Source organism: Thunnus thynnus, chromosome 9, assembly GCF_963924715.1.
Source record: "Thunnus thynnus chromosome 9, fThuThy2.1, whole genome shotgun sequence".
Lineage (NCBI taxonomy): Eukaryota > Metazoa > Chordata > Actinopteri > Scombriformes > Scombridae > Thunnus > Thunnus thynnus.
Genome location: NC_089525.1, coordinates 5,276,378 through 5,296,816, shown reverse-complemented (window position 1 = coordinate 5,296,816; position 20,439 = coordinate 5,276,378). Strand labels below are relative to the sequence as shown.

General features: G+C 50.5%; 26 non-coding genes across 26 annotated transcripts; all 26 read left to right on the top strand.

The window, feature by feature from the left end:
* The first annotated feature begins 22 nt into the window (after positions 1-22).
* Positions 23-129, top strand: LOC137190345 (U6 spliceosomal RNA). Its single transcript, XR_010930171.1, has one exon. It is a non-coding gene; the product is annotated as a U6 spliceosomal RNA (small nuclear RNA).
* Positions 130-514: 385 nt separating this feature from the next.
* On the top strand, positions 515-630 carry LOC137190188 (U5 spliceosomal RNA). Its single transcript, XR_010930020.1, has one exon. It is a non-coding gene; the product is annotated as a U5 spliceosomal RNA (small nuclear RNA).
* Positions 631-1,433: 803 nt separating this feature from the next.
* LOC137190092 (U2 spliceosomal RNA) lies at positions 1,434-1,624 on the top strand. The gene has a single exon (XR_010929930.1). It is a non-coding gene; the product is annotated as a U2 spliceosomal RNA (small nuclear RNA).
* An 856-nt stretch (positions 1,625-2,480) lies between these two features.
* On the top strand, positions 2,481-2,587 carry LOC137190387 (U6 spliceosomal RNA). The gene has a single exon (XR_010930213.1). It is a non-coding gene; the product is annotated as a U6 spliceosomal RNA (small nuclear RNA).
* Positions 2,588-2,972: 385 nt separating this feature from the next.
* LOC137190187 (U5 spliceosomal RNA) lies at positions 2,973-3,088 on the top strand. Its single transcript, XR_010930019.1, has one exon. It is a non-coding gene; the product is annotated as a U5 spliceosomal RNA (small nuclear RNA).
* Positions 3,089-3,915: 827 nt separating this feature from the next.
* LOC137190014 (U2 spliceosomal RNA) lies at positions 3,916-4,106 on the top strand. The gene has a single exon (XR_010929853.1). It is a non-coding gene; the product is annotated as a U2 spliceosomal RNA (small nuclear RNA).
* Positions 4,107-4,962: 856 nt separating this feature from the next.
* LOC137190367 (U6 spliceosomal RNA) lies at positions 4,963-5,069 on the top strand. Its single transcript, XR_010930193.1, has one exon. It is a non-coding gene; the product is annotated as a U6 spliceosomal RNA (small nuclear RNA).
* A 385-nt stretch (positions 5,070-5,454) lies between these two features.
* On the top strand, positions 5,455-5,570 carry LOC137190186 (U5 spliceosomal RNA). Its single transcript, XR_010930018.1, has one exon. It is a non-coding gene; the product is annotated as a U5 spliceosomal RNA (small nuclear RNA).
* Positions 5,571-6,373: 803 nt separating this feature from the next.
* On the top strand, positions 6,374-6,564 carry LOC137190090 (U2 spliceosomal RNA). Its single transcript, XR_010929928.1, has one exon. It is a non-coding gene; the product is annotated as a U2 spliceosomal RNA (small nuclear RNA).
* An 856-nt stretch (positions 6,565-7,420) lies between these two features.
* LOC137190385 (U6 spliceosomal RNA) lies at positions 7,421-7,527 on the top strand. Its single transcript, XR_010930211.1, has one exon. It is a non-coding gene; the product is annotated as a U6 spliceosomal RNA (small nuclear RNA).
* A 385-nt stretch (positions 7,528-7,912) lies between these two features.
* Positions 7,913-8,028, top strand: LOC137190184 (U5 spliceosomal RNA). The gene has a single exon (XR_010930016.1). It is a non-coding gene; the product is annotated as a U5 spliceosomal RNA (small nuclear RNA).
* An 811-nt stretch (positions 8,029-8,839) lies between these two features.
* On the top strand, positions 8,840-9,030 carry LOC137190009 (U2 spliceosomal RNA). Its single transcript, XR_010929849.1, has one exon. It is a non-coding gene; the product is annotated as a U2 spliceosomal RNA (small nuclear RNA).
* An 856-nt stretch (positions 9,031-9,886) lies between these two features.
* LOC137190389 (U6 spliceosomal RNA) lies at positions 9,887-9,993 on the top strand. The gene has a single exon (XR_010930215.1). It is a non-coding gene; the product is annotated as a U6 spliceosomal RNA (small nuclear RNA).
* Positions 9,994-10,378: 385 nt separating this feature from the next.
* On the top strand, positions 10,379-10,494 carry LOC137190183 (U5 spliceosomal RNA). Its single transcript, XR_010930015.1, has one exon. It is a non-coding gene; the product is annotated as a U5 spliceosomal RNA (small nuclear RNA).
* An 803-nt stretch (positions 10,495-11,297) lies between these two features.
* LOC137190008 (U2 spliceosomal RNA) lies at positions 11,298-11,488 on the top strand. Its single transcript, XR_010929848.1, has one exon. It is a non-coding gene; the product is annotated as a U2 spliceosomal RNA (small nuclear RNA).
* An 856-nt stretch (positions 11,489-12,344) lies between these two features.
* LOC137190384 (U6 spliceosomal RNA) lies at positions 12,345-12,451 on the top strand. Its single transcript, XR_010930210.1, has one exon. It is a non-coding gene; the product is annotated as a U6 spliceosomal RNA (small nuclear RNA).
* Positions 12,452-12,836: 385 nt separating this feature from the next.
* On the top strand, positions 12,837-12,952 carry LOC137190182 (U5 spliceosomal RNA). The gene has a single exon (XR_010930014.1). It is a non-coding gene; the product is annotated as a U5 spliceosomal RNA (small nuclear RNA).
* Positions 12,953-13,757: 805 nt separating this feature from the next.
* On the top strand, positions 13,758-13,948 carry LOC137189965 (U2 spliceosomal RNA). Its single transcript, XR_010929807.1, has one exon. It is a non-coding gene; the product is annotated as a U2 spliceosomal RNA (small nuclear RNA).
* Positions 13,949-14,804: 856 nt separating this feature from the next.
* Positions 14,805-14,911, top strand: LOC137190393 (U6 spliceosomal RNA). The gene has a single exon (XR_010930219.1). It is a non-coding gene; the product is annotated as a U6 spliceosomal RNA (small nuclear RNA).
* A 385-nt stretch (positions 14,912-15,296) lies between these two features.
* On the top strand, positions 15,297-15,412 carry LOC137190290 (U5 spliceosomal RNA). The gene has a single exon (XR_010930119.1). It is a non-coding gene; the product is annotated as a U5 spliceosomal RNA (small nuclear RNA).
* An 823-nt stretch (positions 15,413-16,235) lies between these two features.
* Positions 16,236-16,426, top strand: LOC137189964 (U2 spliceosomal RNA). Its single transcript, XR_010929806.1, has one exon. It is a non-coding gene; the product is annotated as a U2 spliceosomal RNA (small nuclear RNA).
* Positions 16,427-17,282: 856 nt separating this feature from the next.
* LOC137190344 (U6 spliceosomal RNA) lies at positions 17,283-17,389 on the top strand. The gene has a single exon (XR_010930170.1). It is a non-coding gene; the product is annotated as a U6 spliceosomal RNA (small nuclear RNA).
* A 385-nt stretch (positions 17,390-17,774) lies between these two features.
* Positions 17,775-17,890, top strand: LOC137190181 (U5 spliceosomal RNA). The gene has a single exon (XR_010930013.1). It is a non-coding gene; the product is annotated as a U5 spliceosomal RNA (small nuclear RNA).
* An 827-nt stretch (positions 17,891-18,717) lies between these two features.
* Positions 18,718-18,908, top strand: LOC137190013 (U2 spliceosomal RNA). Its single transcript, XR_010929852.1, has one exon. It is a non-coding gene; the product is annotated as a U2 spliceosomal RNA (small nuclear RNA).
* Positions 18,909-19,764: 856 nt separating this feature from the next.
* Positions 19,765-19,871, top strand: LOC137190366 (U6 spliceosomal RNA). Its single transcript, XR_010930192.1, has one exon. It is a non-coding gene; the product is annotated as a U6 spliceosomal RNA (small nuclear RNA).
* Positions 19,872-20,256: 385 nt separating this feature from the next.
* Positions 20,257-20,372, top strand: LOC137190180 (U5 spliceosomal RNA). Its single transcript, XR_010930012.1, has one exon. It is a non-coding gene; the product is annotated as a U5 spliceosomal RNA (small nuclear RNA).
* The last annotated feature ends 67 nt before the right edge of the window (positions 20,373-20,439 follow it).

Sequence of the window (20,439 nt, the reverse complement as noted above, 5' to 3'; positions counted from 1 at the left end):
GAAGCAGCGCCTGAGGACTTGTGTGCTTGCTACGGCAGCACGTATGAAAAATTGGATTCGATACAGAGAAGATTAGCATGGCCCCTGCGAAAGGATGACACGCAAAATCGTGAAGCGTTTCCACATTTTGATCCGCTTCTGATGTCTCCTGCTCCTCTCGAGCGCCTGAGGGGGGCGGTAGTACTTTGGCTGCATTTCCTGGTCTTCTTTGTCGCGTTTGACCTCGTGGCTAGGCAGCTTCCTAGTACTGGTTATCTGGGTGGCCGATGTTAGGCTCGGGGAGGCCAGCTAAGAAAAATATGTCCCCGGCATGCAGAACCTGCTTCGTAGTACAGGCCCCAGAAGGTCTAGTGGCAACGACGTGACAGACGAGCAATCCCGGCGCCCAAAACTCCCTGAAGCGCAGCGCGGGGTAGGGGAATGGGTGTGGCCCGGGAGGCGAGTGAGGCTCACCGTGAAGGTTGTGGCTGGGACGACTGGGCTCCTTGGGCTGCTGTCGAGGAGCGGGCCGTACTTACTCTGGTTTCTCTTCATAACGTACAAGTCTTTCGCCTTTTACTAAAGACTTCCGTGGAGAGGAACACCCACGAGTTAAATCTATTTTTGGCAGGCTTTGCAGTTTGGCAGAGCCTCGTGTGTTTGTGAAAAGCAAAAACAGCTGTCCATAACAAGATGCGTGGGAGCACCGATCCTTGTCACCGCTGCTACTCAGTTCATTGGCCCGCTTCACCCCAACGTTTAAGTCCACGGCCAAAGGTCTTCTAAAGGTATCACCTTCGACCAGTATACGACGCTTGACCGTCCCGTTAATGAGCTTGTCCAGTCCTGTTTTCCTCAGTTAAGAAATATTGCAAAAATAAGGCCTATATTGTCCCCCGTTGTTCTTGAACAATGAATCCACGCGTTCATTTTCTCCCGGTTAGGCTACTGTAACTCCCTCTACACCTGCCTCGGTCAGTCTTCTTTAAAACGTTTACAGTTAATCCAAAATACAGCAGCTAGACTTCTAACCAGAACTAGCCGTAGGTCCCACATTAACCCTGTTGTGGGGCGTCCCTCCCTCAAAGACGCCTCAAAGGCCATTGACGTCCGCAAGCCTTTCTACATACCTCCCTTCTTCTTCCCGTGTCCTGTTTTATTTCATTTTGGTTGATTTCTCTCTGTGTGGTGTTTGTCTGTTTTATTAATCCATCTGTTTCGATTTTGCACGTGTATGTGTCTGTAAAGCACGTTGTGACTGTGTGTTTTAAAAAGTGCTGTATGAACAAAAGCTCACTTACTTACTTATTTACTTACTTACTTACCTACTTACCAAGGAGCTCCTGGGCGGAGCTGCCAAGCGGCAGTCGTTCTTGCGGTCGTTTGAAACGACTGCACCACGACGAGCCAGAACTGTGCAGGAGGTGGGGCGGGGCAGCAAACAGCAAGGGTTCATCGCTTCTCGGCCTTTTGGCTAAGATCAAGTGTAGTATCTGTTCTTATCAGTTTAATATCTGATACGTCCTCTATAAGGGGACAACATATTAAAAAGTTTTTTTGCACTTGGAGTTGAAAAAGGGGCTTGCTCCGTTCACTCCACGCATCAACCCGGCATTGCAGTGCCGCTGGGAACGGTGCACCCTTCTCTCTGCTTTGTGGAATGCCAATTACTCAGAAGAAATGCAGCAGCCTCCTCAGTCTGCCCGTCTCAGATGGCTGCATGTCAGCCATGACAACTGGGGCAAAAGTGCGGCGTGCAACGTAGAGTGACACAGAGTGAGATTTGCACCTCTGATTTGATCAGCAGACAAACATGACAGAGTGGGAACGTTGCCGTATTGCAAAGAGCTGCGAAATACACGTTGAATCTGCACAGCATTTTCCCTGCGTTTGTCCTCACTGGAGTGTCTGCGGCCACCTGCCTACTTTTGTTGTCTGGTAGCCCGCGTCTGAAAACCAATCCTCAGCATTGCGGCGGGGTAAGTCAATCACAGGTTCCTGCTCTCTGACAAAGTTTCTTGCCGGTTACATGTAGAAAATATATTGTGCATACCGAACGCGACATTCTCAAGAATTTCGTCGGCTCGGCCTTACCCGAAAAAGGGCCTGGAGTAAAACTTTGACCCAATGGGCCATCTAGTCCGGCACCCCCTGCTGGCTTTCAGAGAAGGGCGACAACCAAGGTCGGACACACGCCAAGTGCTCAGCCTGTCGATTTTGTTTGTGTAGCACGATATCACCAATTTTTTAAGAGGTTTGGCATGAAGAACTCTGCGCAGTGTGGCTTCCTGTCATGCGTGATAGGAGTGGATGCTTAGCTTTGGGGCCCAAATGAAGCCTCCTGCGTGACAGACAAATTGTGCGTGGCCCCCTCATTTGGCATGAGGCCATTTCTGGCCTTACCCACTTTGTGATTTTCACAAGTCCTCCAGACTGCACCGCGGTCAAGGGGCCATTCTGCCCACGGGGTAGTAAAGGGGAAGCAGCGCCTGAGGACTTGTGTGCTTGCTACGGCAGCACGTATGAAAAATTGGATTCGATACAGAGAAGATTAGCATGGCCCCTGCGAAAGGATGACACGCAAAATCGTGAAGCGTTTCCACAGTTTGATCCGCTTCTGATGTCTCCTGCTCCTCTCGAGCGCCTGAGGGGGACGGTAGTACTTTGGCTGCATTTCCTGGTCTTCTTTGTCGCGTTTGACCTCGTGGCTAGGCAGCTTCCTAGTACTGGTTATCTGGGTGGCCGATGTTAGGCTCGGGGAGGCCAGCTAAGGAAAATATGTCCCCGGCATGCAGAACCTGCTTCGTAGTACAGGCCCCAGAAGGTCTAGTGGCAACGACGTGACAGACGAGCAATCCCGGCGCCCAAAACTCCCTGAAGCGCAGCGCGGGGTAGGGGAATGGGTGTGGCCCGGGAGGCGAGTGAGGCTCACCGTGAAGGTTGTGGCTGGGACGACTGGGCTCCTTGGGCTGCTGTCGAGGAGCGGGCCGTACTTACTCTGGTTTCTCTTCATAACGTACAAGTCTTTCGCCTTTTACTAAAGACTTCCGTGGAGAGGAACACCCACGAGTTAAATCTATTTTTGGCAGGCTTTGCAGTTTGGCAGAGCCTCGTGTGTTTGTGAAAAGCAAAAACAGCTGTCCATAACAAGATGCGTGGGAGCACCGATCCTTGTCACCGCTGCTACTCAGTTCATTGGCCCGCTTCACCCCAACGTTTAAGTCCACGGCCAAAGGTCTTCTAAAGGTATCACCTTCGACCAGTATACGACGCTTGACCGTCCCGTTAATGAGCTTGTCCAGTCCTGTTTTCCTCAGTTAAGAAATATTGCAAAAATAAGGCCTATATTGTCCCCCGTTGTTCTTGAACAATGAATCCACGCGTTCATTTTCTCCCGGTTAGGCTACTGTAACTCCCTCTACACCTGCCTCGGTCAGTCTTCTTTAAAACGTTTACAGTTAATCCAAAATACAGCAGCTACACTTCTAACCAGAACTAGCCGTAGGTCCCACATTAACCCTGTTGTGGGGCGTCCCTCCCTCAAAGACGCCTCAAAGGCCATTGACGTCCGCAAGCCTTTCTACATACCTCCCTTCTTCTTCCCGTGTCCTGTTTTATTTCATTTTGGTTGATTTCTCTCTGTGTGGTGTTTGTCTGTTTTATTAATCCATCTGTTTCGATTTTGCACGTGTATGTGTCTGTAAAGCACGTTGTGACTGTGTGTTTTAAAAAGTGCTGTATGAACAAAAGCTCACTTACTTACTTATTTACTTACTTACTTACTTACTTACTTACTTACTTACTTACCTACTTACCAAGGAGCTCCTGGGCGGAGCTGCCAAGCGGCAGTCGTTCTTGCGGTCGTTTGAAACGACTGCACCACGACGAGCCAGAACTGTGCAGGAGGTGGGGCGGGGCAGCAAACAGCAAGGGTTCATCGCTTCTCGGCCTTTTGGCTAAGATCAAGTGTAGTATCTGTTCTTATCAGTTTAATATCTGATACGTCCTCTATAAGGGGACAACATATTAAAAGGATTTTTTGCACTTGGAGTACAAAAAGGGGCTTGCTCCGTTCACTCCACGCATCGACCCGGCATTGCAGTGCCGCTGGGAACGGTGCACCCTTCTCTCTGCTTTGTGGAATGCCAATTACTCAGAAGAAATGCAGCAGCCTCCTCAGTCTGCCCGTCTCAGATGGCTGCATGTCAGCCATGACAACTGGGGCAAAAGTGCGGCGTGCAACGTAGAGTGACACAGAGTGAGATTTGCACCTCTGATTTGATTAGCAGACAAACATGACAGAGTGGGAACGTTGCCGTATTGCAAAGAGCTGCGAAATACACGTTGAATCTGCACAGCATTTTCCCTGCGTTTGTCCTCACTGGAGTGTCTGCGGCCACCTGCCTACTTTTGTTGTCTGGTAGCCCGCGTCTGAAAACCAATCCTCAGCATTGCGGCGGGGTATGTCAATCACAGGTTCCTGCTCTCTGACAAAGTTTCTTGCCGGTTACATGTAGAAAATATATTGTGCATACCGAACGCGACATTCTCAAGAATTTCGTCGGCTCGGCCTTACCCGAAAAAGGGCCTGGAGTAAAACTTTGACCCAATGGGCCATCTAGTCCGGCACCCCCTGCTGGCTTTCAGAGAAGGGCGACAACCAAGGTCGGACACACGCCAAGTGCTCAGCCTGTCGATTTTGTTTGTGTAGCACGATATCACCAATTTTTTAAGAGGTTTGGCATGAAGAACTCTGCGCAGTGTGGCTTCCTGTCATGCGTGATAGGAGTGGATGCTTAGCTTTGGGGCCCAAATGAAGCCTCCTGCGTGACAGACAAATTGTGCGTGGCCCCCTCATTTGGCATGAGGCCATTTCTGGCCTTACCCACTTTGTGATTTTCACAAGTCCTCCAGACTGCACCGCGGTCAAGGGGCCATTCTGCCCACGGGGTAGTAAAAGGGAAGCAGCGCCTGAGGACTTGTGTGCTTGCTACGGCAGCACGTATGAAAAATTGGATTCGATACAGAGAAGATTAGCATGGCCCCTGCGAAAGGATGACACGCAAAATCGTGAAGCATTTCCACATTTTGATCCGCTTCTGATGTCTCCTGCTCCTCTCGAGCGCCTGAGGGGGGCGGTAGTACTTTGGCTGCATTTCCTGGTCTTCTTTGTCGCGTTTGACCTCGTGGCTAGGCAGCTTCCTAGTACTGGTTATCTGGGTGGCCGATGTTAGGCTCGGGGAGGCCAGCTAAGAAAAATATGTCCCCGGCATGCAGAACCTGCTTCGTAGTACAGGCCCCAGAAGGTCTAGTGGCAACGACGTGACAGACGAGCAATCCCGGCGCCCAAAACTCCCTGAAGCGCAGCGCGGGGTAGGGGAATGGGTGTGGCCCGGGAGGCGAGTGAGGCTCACCGTGAAGGTTGTGGCTGGGACGACTGGGCTCCTTGGGCTGCTGTCGAGGAGCGGGCCGTACTTACTCTGGTTTCTCTTCATAACGTACAAGTCTTTCGCCTTTTACTAAAGACTTCCGTGGAGAGGAACACCCACGAGTTAAATCTATTTTTGGCAGGCTTTGCAGTTTGGCAGAGCCTCGTGTGTTTGTGAAAAGCAAAAACAGCTGTCCATAACAAGATGCGTGGGAGCACCGATCCTTGTCACCGCTGCTACTCAGTTCATTGGCCCGCTTCACCCCAACGTTTAAGTCCACGGCCAAAGGTCTTCTAAAGGTATCACCTTCGACCAGTATACGACGCTTGACCGTCCCGTTAATGAGCTTGTCCAGTCCTGTTTTCCTCAGTTAAGAAATATTGCAAAAATAAGGCCTATATTGTCCCCCGTTGTTCTTGAACAATGAATCCACGCGTTCATTTTCTCCCGGTTAGGCTACTGTAACTCCCTCTACACCTGCCTCGGTCAGTCTTCTTTAAAACGTTTACAGTTAATCCAAAATACAGCAGCTAGACTTCTAACCAGAACTAGCCGTAGGTCCCACATTAACCCTGTTGTGGGGCGTCCCTCCCTCAAAGACGCCTCAAAGGCCATTGACGTCCGCAAGCCTTTCTACATACCTCCCTTCTTCTTCCCGTGTCCTGTTTTATTTCATTTTGGTTGATTTCTCTCTGTGTGGTGTTTGTCTGTTTTATTAATCCATCTGTTTCGATTTTGCACGTGTATGTGTCTGTAAAGCACGTTGTGACTGTGTGTTTTAAAAAGTGCTGTATGAACAAAAGCTCACTTACTTACTTATTTACTTACTTACTTACCTACTTACCAAGGAGCTCCTGGGCGGAGCTGCCAAGCGGCAGTCGTTCTTGCGGTCGTTTGAAACGACTGCACCACGACGAGCCAGAACTGTGCAGGAGGTGGGGCGGGGCAGCAAACAGCAAGGGTTCATCGCTTCTCGGCCTTTTGGCTAAGATCAAGTGTAGTATCTGTTCTTATCAGTTTAATATCTGATACGTCCTCTATAAGGGGACAACATATTAAAAAGTTTTTTTGCACTTGGAGTTGAAAAAGGGGCTTGCTCCGTTCACTCCACGCATCAACCCGGCATTGCAGTGCCGCTGGGAACGGTGCACCCTTCTCTCTGCTTTGTGGAATGCCAATTACTCAGAAGAAATGCAGCAGCCTCCTCAGTCTGCCCGTCTCAGATGGCTGCATGTCAGCCATGACAACTGGGGCAAAAGTGCGGCGTGCAACGTAGAGTGACACAGAGTGAGATTTGCACCTCTGATTTGATCAGCAGACAAACATGACAGAGTGGGAACGTTGCCGTATTGCAAAGAGCTGCGAAATACACGTTGAATCTGCACAGCATTTTCCCTGCGTTTGTCCTCACTGGAGTGTCTGCGGCCACCTGCCTACTTTTGTTGTCTGGTAGCCCGCGTCTGAAAACCAATCCTCAGCATTGCGGCGGGGTAAGTCAATCACAGGTTCCTGCTCTCTGACAAAGTTTCTTGCCGGTTACATGTAGAAAATATATTGTGCATACCGAACGCGACATTCTCAAGAATTTCGTCGGCTCGGCCTTACCCGAAAAAGGGCCTGGAGTAAAACTTTGACCCAATGGGCCATCTAGTCCGGCACCCCCTGCTGGCTTTCAGAGAAGGGCGACAACCAAGGTCGGACACACGCCAAGTGCTCAGCCTGTCGATTTTGTTTGTGTAGCACGATATCACCAATTTTTTAAGAGGTTTGGCATGAAGAACTCTGCGCAGTGTGGCTTCCTGTCATGCGTGATAGGAGTGGATGCTTAGCTTTGGGGCCCAAATGAAGCCTCCTGCGTGACAGACAAATTGTGCGTGGCCCCCTCATTTGGCATGAGGCCATTTCTGGCCTTACCCACTTTGTGATTTTCACAAGTCCTCCAGACTGCACCGCGGTCAAGGGGCCATTCTGCCCACGGGGTAGTAAAGGGGAAGCAGCGCCTGAGGACTTGTGTGCTTGCTACGGCAGCACGTATGAAAAATTGGATTCGATACAGAGAAGATTAGCATGGCCCCTGCGAAAGGATGACACGCAAAATCGTGAAGCGTTTCCACAGTTTGATCCGCTTCTGATGTCTCCTGCTCCTCTCGAGCGCCTGAGGGGGACGGTAGTACTTTGGCTGCATTTCCTGGTCTTCTTTGTCGCGTTTGACCTCGTGGCTAGGCAGCTTCCTAGTACTGGTTATCTGGGTGGCCGATGTTAGGCTCGGGGAGGCCAGCTAAGGAAAATATGTCCCCGGCATGCAGAACCTGCTTCGTAGTACAGGCCCCAGAAGGTCTAGTGGCAACGACGTGACAGACGAGCAATCCCGGCGCCCAAAACTCCCTGAAGCGCAGCGCGGGGTAGGGGAATGGGTGTGGCCCGGGAGGCGAGTGAGGCTCACCGTGAAGGTTGTGGCTGGGACGACTGGGCTCCTTGGGCTGCTGTCGAGGAGCGGGCCGTACTTACTCTGGTTTCTCTTCATAACGTACAAGTCTTTCGCCTTTTACTAAAGACTTCCGTGGAGAGGAACACCCACGAGTTAAATCTATTTTTGGCAGGCTTTGCAGTTTGGCAGAGCCTCGTGTGTTTGTGAAAAGCAAAAACAGCTGTCCATAACAAGATGCGTGGGAGCACCGATCCTTGTCACCGCTGCTACTCAGTTCATTGGCCCGCTTCACCCCAACGTTTAAGTCCACGGCCAAAGGTCTTCTAAAGGTATCACCTTCGACCAGTATACGACGCTTGACCGTCCCGTTAATGAGCTTGTCCAGTCCTGTTTTCCTCAGTTAAGAAATATTGCAAAAATAAGGCCTATATTGTCCCCCGTTGTTCTTGAACAATGAATCCACGCGTTCATTTTCTCCCGGTTAGGCTACTGTAACTCCCTCTACACCTGCCTCGGTCAGTCTTCTTTAAAACGTTTACAGTTAATCCAAAATACAGCAGCTAGACTTCTAACCAGAACTAGCCGTAGGTCCCACATTAACCCTGTTGTGGGGCGTCCCTCCCTCAAAGACGCCTCAAAGGCCATTGACGTCCGCAAGCCTTTCTACATACCTCCCTTCTTCTTCCCGTGTCCTGTTTTATTTCATTTTGGTTGATTTCTCTCTGTGTGGTGTTTGTCTGTTTTATTAATCCATCTGTTTCGATTTTGCACGTGTATGTGTCTGTAAAGCACGTTGTGACTGTGTGTTTTAAAAAGTGCTGTATGAACAAAAGCTCACTTACTTACTTATTTACTTACTTACTTACTTACTTACTTACTTACCAAGGAGCTCCTGGGCGGAGCTGCCAAGCGGCAGTCGTTCTTGCGGTCGTTTGAAACGACTGCACCACGACGAGCCAGAACTGTGCAGGAGGTGGGGTGGGGCAGCAAACAGCAAGGGTTCATCGCTTCTCGGCCTTTTGGCTAAGATCAAGTGTAGTATCTGTTCTTATCAGTTTAATATCTGATACGTCCTCTATAAGGGGACAACATATTAAAAGGTTTTTTTGCACTTGGAGTTGAAAAAGGGGCTTGCTCCGTTCACTCCACGCATCGACCCGGCATTGCAGTGCCGCTGGGAACGGTGCACCCTTCTCTCTGCTTTGTGGAATGCCAATTACTCAGAAGAAATGCAGCAGCCTCCTCAGTCTGCCCGTCTCAGATGGCTGCATGTCAGCCATGACAACTGGGGCAAAAGTGCGGCGTGCAACGTAGAGTGACACAGAGTGAGATTTGCACCTCTGATTTGATTAGCAGACAAACATGACAGAGTGGGAACGTTGCCGTATTGCAAAGAGCTGCGAAATACACGTTGAATCTGCACAGCATTTTCCCTGCGTTTGTCCTCACTGGAGTGTCTGCGGCCACCTGCCTACTTTTGTTGTCTGGTAGCCCGCGTCTGAAAACCAATCCTCAGCATTGCGGCGGGGTATGTCAATCACAGGTTCCTGCTCTCTGACAAAGTTTCTTGCCGGTTACATGTAGAAAATATATTGTGCATACCGAACGCGACATTCTCAAGAATTTCGTCGGCTCGGCCTTACCCGAAAAAGGGCCTGGAGTAAAACTTTGACCCAATGGGCCATCTAGTCCGGCACCCCCTGCTGGCTTTCAGAGAAGGGCGACAACCAAGGTCGGACACACGCCAAGTGCTCAGCCTGTCGATTTTGTTTGTGTAGCACGATATCACCAATTTTTTAAGAGGTTTGGCATGAAGAACTCTGCGCAGTGTGGCTTCCTGTCATGCGTGATAGGAGTGGATGCTTAGCTTTGGGGCCCAAATGAAGCCTCCTGCGTGACAGACAAATTGTGCGTGGCCCCCTCATTTGGCATGAGGCCATTTCTGGCCTTACCCACTTTGTGATTTTCACAAGTCCTCCAGACTGCACCGCGGTCAAGGGGCCATTCTGCCCACGGGGTAGTAAAGGGGAAGCAGCGCCTGAGGACTTGTGTGCTTGCTACGGCAGCACGTATGAAAAATTGGATTCAATACAGAGAAGATTAGCATGGCCCCTGCGAAAGGATGACACGCAAAATCGTGAAGCGTTTCCACAGTTTGATCCGCTTCTGATGTCTCCTGCTCCTCTCGAGCGCCTGAGGGGGACGGTAGTACTTTGGCTGCATTTCCTGGTCTTCTTTGTCGCGTTTGACCTCGTGGCTAGGCAGCTTCCTAGTACTGGTTATCTGGGTGGCCGATGTTAGGCTCGGGGAGGCCAGCTAAGGAAAATATGTCCCCGGCATGCAGAACCTGCTTCGTAGTACAGGCCCCAGAAGGTCTAGTGGCAACGACGTGACAGACGAGCAATCCCGGCGCCCAAAACTCCCTGAAGCGCAGCGCGGGGTAGGGGAATGGGTGTGGCCCGGGAGGCGAGTGAGGCTCACCGTGAAGGTTGTGGCTGGGACGACTGGGCTCCTTGGGCTGCTGTCGAGGAGCGGGCCGTACTTACTCTGGTTTCTCTTCATAACGTACAAGTCTTTCGCCTTTTACTAAAGACTTCCGTGGAGAGGAACACCCACGAGTTAAATCTATTTTTGGCAGGCTTTGCAGTTTGGCAGAGCCTCGTGTGTTTGTGAAAAGCAAAAACAGCTGTCCATAACAAGATGCGTGGGAGCACCGATCCTTGTCACCGCTGCTACTCAGTTCATTGGCCCGCTTCACCCCAACGTTTAAGTCCACGGCCAAAGGTCTTCTAAAGGTATCACCTTCGACCAGTATACGACGCTTGACCGTCCCGTTAATGAGCTTGTCCAGTCCTGTTTTCCTCAGTTAAGAAATATTGCAAAAATAAGGCCTATATTGTCCCCCGTTGTTCTTGAACAATGAATCCACGCGTTCATTTTCTCCCGGTTAGGCTACTGTAACTCCCTCTACACCTGCCTCGGTCAGTCTTCTTTAAAACGTTTACAGTTAATCCAAAATACAGCAGCTAGACTTCTAACCAGAACTAGCCGTAGGTCCCACATTAACCCTGTTGTGGGGCGTCCCTCCCTCAAAGACGCCTCAAAGGCCATTGACGTCCGCAAGCCTTTCTACATACCTCCCTTCTTCTTCCCGTGTCCTGTTTTATTTCATTTTGGTTGATTTCTCTCTGTGTGGTGTTTGTCTGTTTTATTAATCCATCTGTTTCGATTTTGCACGTGTATGTGTCTGTAAAGCACGTTGTGACTGTGTGTTTTAAAAAGTGCTGTATGAACAAAAGCTCACTTACTTACTTATTTACTTACTTACTTACTTACTTACCAAGGAGCTCCTGGGCGGAGCTGCCAAGCGGCAGTCGTTCTTGCGGTCGTTTGAAACGACTGCACCACGACGAGCCAGAACTGTGCAGGAGGTGGGGTGGGGCAGCAAACAGCAAGGGTTCATCGCTTCTCGGCCTTTTGGCTAAGATCAAGTGTAGTATCTGTTCTTATCAGTTTAATATCTGATACGTCCTCTATAAGGGGACAACATATTAAAAGGTTTTTTTGCACTTGGAGTTGAAAAAGGGGCTTGCTCCGTTCACTCCACGCATCGACCCGGCATTGCAGTGCCGCTGGGAACGGTGCACCCTTCTCTCTGCTTTGTGGAATGCCAATTACTCAGAAGAAATGCAGCAGCCTCCTCAGTCTGCCCGTCTCAGATGGCTGCATGTCAGCCATGACAACTGGGGCAAAAGTGCGGCGTGCAACGTAGAGTGACACAGAGTGAGATTTGCACCTCTGATTTGATTAGCAGACAAACATGACAGAGTGGGAACGTTGCCGTATTGCAAAGAGCTGCGAAATACACGTTGAATCTGCACAGCATTTTCCCTGCGTTTGTCCTCACTGGAGTGTCTGCGGCCACCTGCCTACTTTTGTTGTCTGGTAGCCCGCGTCTGAAAACCAATCCTCAGCATTGCGGCGGGGTATGTCAATCACAGGTTCCTGCTCTCTGACAAAGTTTCTTGCCGGTTACATGTAGAAAATATATTGTGCATACCGAACGCGACATTCTCAAGAATTTCGTCGGCTCGGCCTTACCCGAAAAAGGGCCTGGAGTAAAACTTTGACCCAATGGGCCATCTAGTCCGGCACCCCCTGCTGGCTTTCAGAGAAGGGCGACAACCAAGGTCGGACACACGCCAAGTGCTCAGCCTGTCGATTTTGTTTGTGTAGCACGATATCACCAATTTTTTAAGAGGTTTGGCATGAAGAACTCTGCGCAGTGTGGCTTCCTGTCATGCGTGATAGGAGTGGATGCTTAGCTTTGGGGCCCAAATGAAGCCTCCTGCGTGACAGACAAATTGTGCGTGGCCCCCTCATTTGGCATGAGGCCATTTCTGGCCTTACCCACTTTGTGATTTTCACAAGTCCTCCAGACTGCACCGCGGTCAAGGGGCCATTCTGCCCACGGGGTAGTAAAGGGGAAGCAGCGCCTGAGGACTTGTGTGCTTGCTACGGCAGCACGTATGAAAAATTGGATTCGATACAGAGAAGATTAGCATGGCCCCTGCGAAAGGATGACACGCAAAATCGTGAAGCGTTTCCACAGTTTGATCCGCTTCTGATGTCTCCTGCTCCTCTCGAGCGCCTGAGGGGGACGGTAGTACTTTGGCTGCATTTCCTGGTCTTCTTTGTCGCGTTTGACCTCGTGGCTAGGCAGCTTCCTAGTACTGGTTATCTGGGTGGCCGATGTTAGGCTCGGGGAGGCCAGCTAAGGAAAATATGTCCCCGGCATGCAGAACCTGCTTCGTAGTACAGGCCCCAGAAGGTCTAGTGGCAACGACGTGACAGACGAGCAATCCCGGCGCCCAAAACTCCCTGAAGCGCAGCGCGGGGTAGGGGAATGGGTGTGGCCCGGGAGGCGAGTGAGGCTCACCGTGAAGGTTGTGGCTGGGACGACTGGGCTCCTTGGGCTGCTGTCGAGGAGCGGGCCGTACTTACTCTGGTTTCTCTTCATAACGTACAAGTCTTTCGCCTTTTACTAAAGACTTCCGTGGAGAGGAACACCCACGAGTTAAATCTATTTTTGGCAGGCTTTGCAGTTTGGCAGAGCCTCGTGTGTTTGTGAAAAGCAAAAACAGCTGTCCATAACAAGATGCGTGGGAGCACCGATCCTTGTCACCGCTGCTACTCAGTTCATTGGCCCGCTTCACCCCAACGTTTAAGTCCACGGCCAAAGGTCTTCTAAAGGTATCACCTTCGACCAGTATACGACGCTTGACCGTCCCGTTAATGAGCTTGTCCAGTCCTGTTTTCCTCAGTTAAGAAATATTGCAAAAATAAGGCCTATATTGTCCCCCGTTGTTCTTGAACAATGAATCCACGCGTTCATTTTCTCCCGGTTAGGCTACTGTAACTCCCTCTACACCTGCCTCGGTCAGTCTTCTTTAAAACGTTTACAGTTAATCCAAAATACAGCAGCTAGACTTCTAACCAGAACTAGCCGTAGGTCCCACATTAACCCTGTTGTGGGGCGTCCCTCCCTCAAAGACGCCTCAAAGGCCATTGACGTCCGCAAGCCTTTCTACATACCTCCCTTCTTCTTCCCGTGTCCTGTTTTATTTCATTTTGGTTGATTTCTCTCTGTGTGGTGTTTGTCTGTTTTATTAATCCATCTGTTTCGATTTTGCACGTGTATGTGTCTGTAAAGCACGTTGTGACTGTGTTTTAAAAAGTGCTGTATGAACAAAAGCTCACTTACTTACTTATTTACTTACTTACGTACTTACCTACTTACCAAGGAGCTCCTGGGCGGAGCTGCCAAGCGGCAGTCGTTCTTGCGGTCGTTTGAAACGACTGCACCACGACGAGCCAGAACTGTGCAGGAGGTGGGGCGGGGCAGCAAACAGCAAGGGTTCATCGCTTCTCGGCCTTTTGGCTAAGATCAAGTGTAGTATCTGTTCTTATCAGTTTAATATCTGATACGTCCTCTATAAGGGGACAACATATTAAAAGGATTTTTTGCACTTGGAGTTGAAAAAGGGGCTTGCTCCGTTCACTCCACGCATCGACCCGGCATTGCAGTGCCGCTGGGAACGGTGCACCCTTCTCTCTGCTTTGTGGAATGCCAATTACTCAGAAGAAATGCAGCAGCCTCCTCAGTCTGCCCGTCTCAGATGGCTGCATGTCAGCCATGACAACTGGGGCAAAAGTGCGGCGTGCAACGTAGAGTGACACAGAGTGAGATTTGCACCTCTGATTTGATTAGCAGACAAACATGACAGAGTGGGAACGTTGCCGTATTGCAAAGAGCTGCGAAATACACGTTGAATCTGCACAGCATTTTCCCTGCGTTTGTCCTCACTGGAGTGTCTGCGGCCACCTGCCTACTTTTGTTGTCTGGTAGCCCGCGTCTGAAAACCAATCCTCAGCATTGCGGCGGGGTATGTCAATCACAGGTTCCTGCTCTCTGACAAAGTTTCTTGCCGGTTACATGTAGAAAATATATTGTGCATACCGAACGCGACATTCTCAAGAATGTCGTCGGCTCGGCCTTACCCGAAAAATGGCCTGGAGTAAAACTTTGACCCAATGGGCCATCTAGTCCGGCACCCCCTGCTGGCTTTCAGAGAAGGGCGACAACCAAGGTCGGACACACGCCAAGTGCTCAGCCTGTCGATTTTGTTTGTGTAGCACGATATCACCAATTTTTTAAGAGGTTTGGCATGAAGAACTCTGCGCAGTGTGGCTTCCTGTCATGCGTGATAGGAGTGGATGCTTAGCTTTGGGGCCCAAATGAAGCCTCCTGCGTGACAGACAAATTGTGCGTGGCCCCCTCATTTGGCATGAGGCCATTTCTGGCCTTACCCACTTTGTGATTTTCACAAGTCCTCCAGACTGCACCGCGGTCAAGGGGCCATTCTGCCCACGGGGTAGTAAAAGGGAAGCAGCGCCTGAGGACTTGTGTCCTTGCTACGGCAGCACGTATGAAAAATTGGATTCGATACAGAGAAGATTAGCATGGCCCCTGCGAAAGGATGACACGCAAAATCGTGAAGCGTTTCCACATTTTGATCCGCTTCTGATGTCTCCTGCTCCTCTCGAGCGCCTGAGGGGGGCGGTAGTACTTTGGCTGCATTTCCTGGTCTTCTTTGTCGCGTTTGACCTCGTGGCTAGGCAGCTTCCTAGTACTGGTTATCTGGGTGGCCGATGTTAGGCTCGGGGAGGCCAGCTAAGGAAAATATGTCCCCGGCATGCAGAACCTGCTTCGTAGTACAGGCCCCAGAAGGTCTAGTGGCAACGACGTGACAGACGAGCAATCCCGGCGCCCAAAACTCCCTGAAGCGCAGCGCGGGGTAGGGGAATGGGTGTGGCCCGGGAGGCGAGTGAGGCTCACCGTGAAGGTTGTGGCTGGGACGACTGGGCTCGTTGGGCTGCTGTCGAGGAGCGGGCCGTACTTACTCTGGTTTCTCTTCATAACGTACAAGTCTTTCGCCTTTTACTAAAGACTTCCGTGGAGAGGATCACCCACGAGTTAAATCTATTTTTGGCAGGCTTTGCAGTTTGGCAGAGCCTCGTGTGTTTGTGAAAAGCAAAAACAGCTGTCCATAACAAGATGCGTGGGAGCACCGATCCTTGTCACCGCTGCTACTCAGTTCATTGGCCCGCTTCACCCCAACGTTTAAGTCCACGGCCAAAGGTCTTCTAAAGGTATCACCTTCGACCAGTATACGACGCTTGACCGTCCCGTTAATGAGCTTGTCCAGTCCTGTTTTCCTCAGTTAAGAAATATTGCAAAAATAAGGCCTATATTGTCCCCCGTTGTTCTTGAACAATGAATCCACGCGTTCATTTTCTCCCGGTTAGGCTACTGTAACTCCCTCTACACCTGCCTCGGTCAGTCTTCTTTAAAACGTTTACAGTTAATCCAAAATACAGCAGCTAGACTTCTAACCAGAACTAGCCGTAGGTCCCACATTAACCCTGTTGTGGGGCGTCCCTCCCTCAAAGACGCCTCAAAGGCCATTGACGTCCGCAAGCCTTTCTACATACCTCCCTTCTTCTTCCCGTGTCCTGTTTTATTTCATTTTGGTTGATTTCTCTCTGTGTGGTGTTTGTCTGTTTTATTAATCCATCTGTTTCGATTTTGCACGTGTATGTGTCTGTAAAGCACGTTGTGACTGTGTGTTTTAAAAAGTGCTGTATGAACAAAAGCTCACTTACTTACTTATTCACTTACTTACTTACTTACTTACTTACTTACTTACCTACTTACCAAGGAGCTCCTGGGCGGAGCTGCCAAGCGGCAGTCGTTCTTGCGGTCGTTTGAAACGACTGCACCACGACGAGCCAGAACTGTGCAGGAGGTGGGGCGGGGCAGCAAACAGCAAGGGTTCATCGCTTCTCGGCCTTTTGGCTAAGATCAAGTGTAGTATCTGTTCTTATCAGTTTAATATCTGATACGTCCTCTATAAGGGGACAACATATTAAAAGGATTTTTTGCACTTGGAGTTGAAAAAGGGGCTTGCTCCGTTCACTCCACGCATCGACCCGGCATTGCAGTGCCGCTGGGAACGGTGCACCCTTCTCTCTGCTTTGTGGAATGCCAATTACTCAGAAGAAATGCAGCAGCCTCCTCAGTCTGCCCGTCTCAGATGGCTGCATGTCAGCCATGACAACTGGGGCAAAAGTGCGGCGTGCAACGTAGAGTGACACAGAGTGAGATTTGCACCTCTGATTTGATTAGCAGACAAACATGACAGAGTGGGAACGTTGCCGTATTGCAAAGAGCTGCGAAATACACGTTGAATCTGCACAGCATTTTCCCTGCGTTTGTCCTCACTGGAGTGTCTGCGGCCACCTGCCTACTTTTGTTGTCTGGTAGCCCGCGTCTGAAAACCAATCCTCAGCATTGCGGCGGGGTATGTCAATCACAGGTTCCTGCTCTCTGACAAAGTTTCTTGCCGGTTACATGTAGAAAATATATTGTGCATACCGAACGCGACATTCTCAAGAATGTCGTCGGCTCGGCCTTACCCGAAAAAGGGCCTGGAGTAAAACTTTGACCCAATGGGCCATCTAGTCCGGCACCCCCTGCTGGCTTTCAGAGAAGGGCGACAACCAAGGTCGGACACACGCCAAGTGCTCAGCCTGTCGATTTTGTTTGTGTAGCACGATATCACCAATTTTTTAAGAGGTTTGGCATGAAGAACTCTGCGCAGTGTGGCTTCCTGTCATGCGTGATAGGAGTGGATGCTTAGCTTTGGGGCCCAAATGAAGCCTCCTGCGTGACAGACAAATTGTGCGTGGCCCCCTCATTTGGCATGAGGCCATTTCTGGCCTTACCCACTTTGTGATTTTCACAAGTCCTCCAGACTGCACCGCGGTCAAGGGGCCATTCTGCCCACGGGGTAGTAAAAGGGAAGCAGCGCCTGAGGACTTGTGTGCTTGCTACGGCAGCACGTATGAAAAATTGGATTCGATACAGAGAAGATTAGCATGGCCCCTGCGAAAGGATGACACGCAAAATCGTGAAGCGTTTCCACATTTTGATCCGCTTCTGATGTCTCCTGCTCCTCTCGAGCGCCTGAGGGGGGCGGTAGTACTTTGGCTGCATTTCCTGGTCTTCTTTGTCGCGTTTGACCTCGTGGCTAGGCAGCTTCCTAGTACTGGTTATCTGGGTGGCCGATGTTAGGCTCGGGGAGGCCAGCTAAGGAAAATATGTCCCCGGCATGCAGAACCTGCTTCGTAGTACAGGCCCCAGAAGGTCTAGTGGCAACGACGTGACAGACGAGCAATCCCGGCGCCCAAAACTCCCTGAAGCGCAGCGCGGGGTAGGGGAATGGGTGTGGCCCGGGAGGCGAGTGAGGCTCACCGTGAAGGTTGTGGCTGGGACGACTGGGCTCCTTGGGCTGCTGTCGAGGAGCGGGCCGTACTTACTCTGGTTTCTCTTCATAACGTACAAGTCTTTCGCCTTTTACTAAAGACTTCCGTGGAGAGGAACACCCACGAGTTAAATCTATTTTTGGCAGGCTTTGCAGTTTGGCAGAGCCTCGTGTGTTTGTGAAAAGCAAAAACAGCTGTCCATAACAAGATGCGTGGGAGCACCGATCCTTGTCACCGCTGCTACTCAGTTCATTGGCCCGCTTCACCCCAACGTTTAAGTCCACGGCCAAAGGTCTTCTAAAGGTATCACCTTCGACCAGTATACGACGCTTGACCGTCCCGTTAATGAGCTTGTCCAGTCCTGTTTTCCTCAGTTAAGAAATATTGCAAAAATAAGGCCTATATTGTCCCCCGTTGTTCTTGAACAATGAATCCACGCGTTCATTTTCTCCCGGTTAGGCTACTGTAACTCCCTCTACACCTGCCTCGGTCAGTCTTCTTTAAAACGTTTACAGTTAATCCAAAATACAGCAGCTACACTTCTAACCAGAACTAGCCGTAGGTCCCACATTAACCCTGTTGTGGGGCGTCCCTCCCTCAAAGACGCCTCAAAGGCCATTGACGTCCGCAAGCCTTTCTACATACCTCCCTTCTTCTTCCCGTGTCCTGTTTTATTTCATTTTGGTTGATTTCTCTCTGTGTGGTGTTTGTCTGTTTTATTAATCCATCTGTTTCGATTTTGCACGTGTATGTGTCTGTAAAGCACGTTGTGACTGTGTGTTTTAAAAAGTGCTGTATGAACAAAAGCTCACTTACTTACTTATTTACTTACTTACTTACTTACTTACTTACTTACTTACTTACCTACTTACCAAGGAGCTCCTGGGCGGAGCTGCCAAGCGGCAGTCGTTCTTGCGGTCGTTTGAAACGACTGCACCACGACGAGCCAGAACTGTGCAGGAGGTGGGGCGGGGCAGCAAACAGCAAGGGTTCATCGCTTCTCGGCCTTTTGGCTAAGATCAAGTGTAGTATCTGTTCTTATCAGTTTAATATCTGATACGTCCTCTATAAGGGGACAACATATTAAAAGGATTTTTTGCACTTGGAGTACAAAAAGGGGCTTGCTCCGTTCACTCCACGCATCGACCCGGCATTGCAGTGCCGCTGGGAACGGTGCACCCTTCTCTCTGCTTTGTGGAATGCCAATTACTCAGAAGAAATGCAGCAGCCTCCTCAGTCTGCCCGTCTCAGATGGCTGCATGTCAGCCATGACAACTGGGGCAAAAGTGCGGCGTGCAACGTAGAGTGACACAGAGTGAGATTTGCACCTCTGATTTGATTAGCAGACAAACATGACAGAGTGGGAACGTTGCCGTATTGCAAAGAGCTGCGAAATACACGTTGAATCTGCACAGCATTTTCCCTGCGTTTGTCCTCACTGGAGTGTCTGCGGCCACCTGCCTACTTTTGTTGTCTGGTAGCCCGCGTCTGAAAACCAATCCTCAGCATTGCGGCGGGGTATGTCAATCACAGGTTCCTGCTCTCTGACAAAGTTTCTTGCCGGTTACATGTAGAAAATATATTGTGCATACCGAACGCGACATTCTCAAGAATTTCGTCGGCTCGGCCTTACCCGAAAAAGGGCCTGGAGTAAAACTTTGACCCAATGGGCCATCTAGTCCGGCACCCCCTGCTGGCTTTCAGAGAAGGGCGACAACCAAGGTCGGACACACGCCAAGTGCTCAGCCTGTCGATTTTGTTTGTGTAGCACGATATCACCAATTTTTTAAGAGGTTTGGCATGAAGAACTCTGCGCAGTGTGGCTTCCTGTCATGCGTGATAGGAGTGGATGCTTAGCTTTGGGGCCCAAATGAAGCCTCCTGCGTGACAGACAAATTGTGCGTGGCCCCCTCATTTGGCATGAGGCCATTTCTGGCCTTACCCACTTTGTGATTTTCACAAGTCCTCCAGACTGCACCGCGGTCAAGGGGCCATTCTGCCCACGGGGTAGTAAAAGGGAAGCAGCGCCTGAGGACTTGTGTGCTTGCTACGGCAGCACGTATGAAAAATTGGATTCGATACAGAGAAGATTAGCATGGCCCCTGCGAAAGGATGACACGCAAAATCGTGAAGCATTTCCACATTTTGATCCGCTTCTGATGTCTCCTGCTCCTCTCGAGCGCCTGAGGGGGGCGGTAGTACTTTGGCTGCATTTCCTGGTCTTCTTTGTCGCGTTTGACCTCGTGGCTAGGCAGCTTCCTAGTACTGGTTATCTGGGTGGCCGATGTTAGGCTCGGGGAGGCCAGCTAAGAAAAATATGTCCCCGGCATGCAGAACCTGCTTCGTAGTACAGGCCCCAGAAGGTCTAGTGGCAACGACGTGACAGACGAGCAATCCCGGCGCCCAAAACTCCCTGAAGCGCAGCGCGGGGTAGGGGAATGGGTGTGGCCCGGGAGGCGAGTGAGGCTCACCGTGAAGGTTGTGGCTGGGACGACTGGGCTCCTTGGGCTGCTGTCGAGGAGCGGGCCGTACTTACTCTGGTTTCTCTTCATAACGTACAAGTCTTTCGCCTTTTACTAAAGACTTCCGTGGAGAGGAACACCCACGAGTTAAATCTATTTTTGGCAGGCTTTGCAGTTTGGCAGAGCCTCGTGTGTTTGTGAAAAGCAAAAACAGCTGTCCATAACAAGATGCGTGGGAGCACCGATCCTTGTC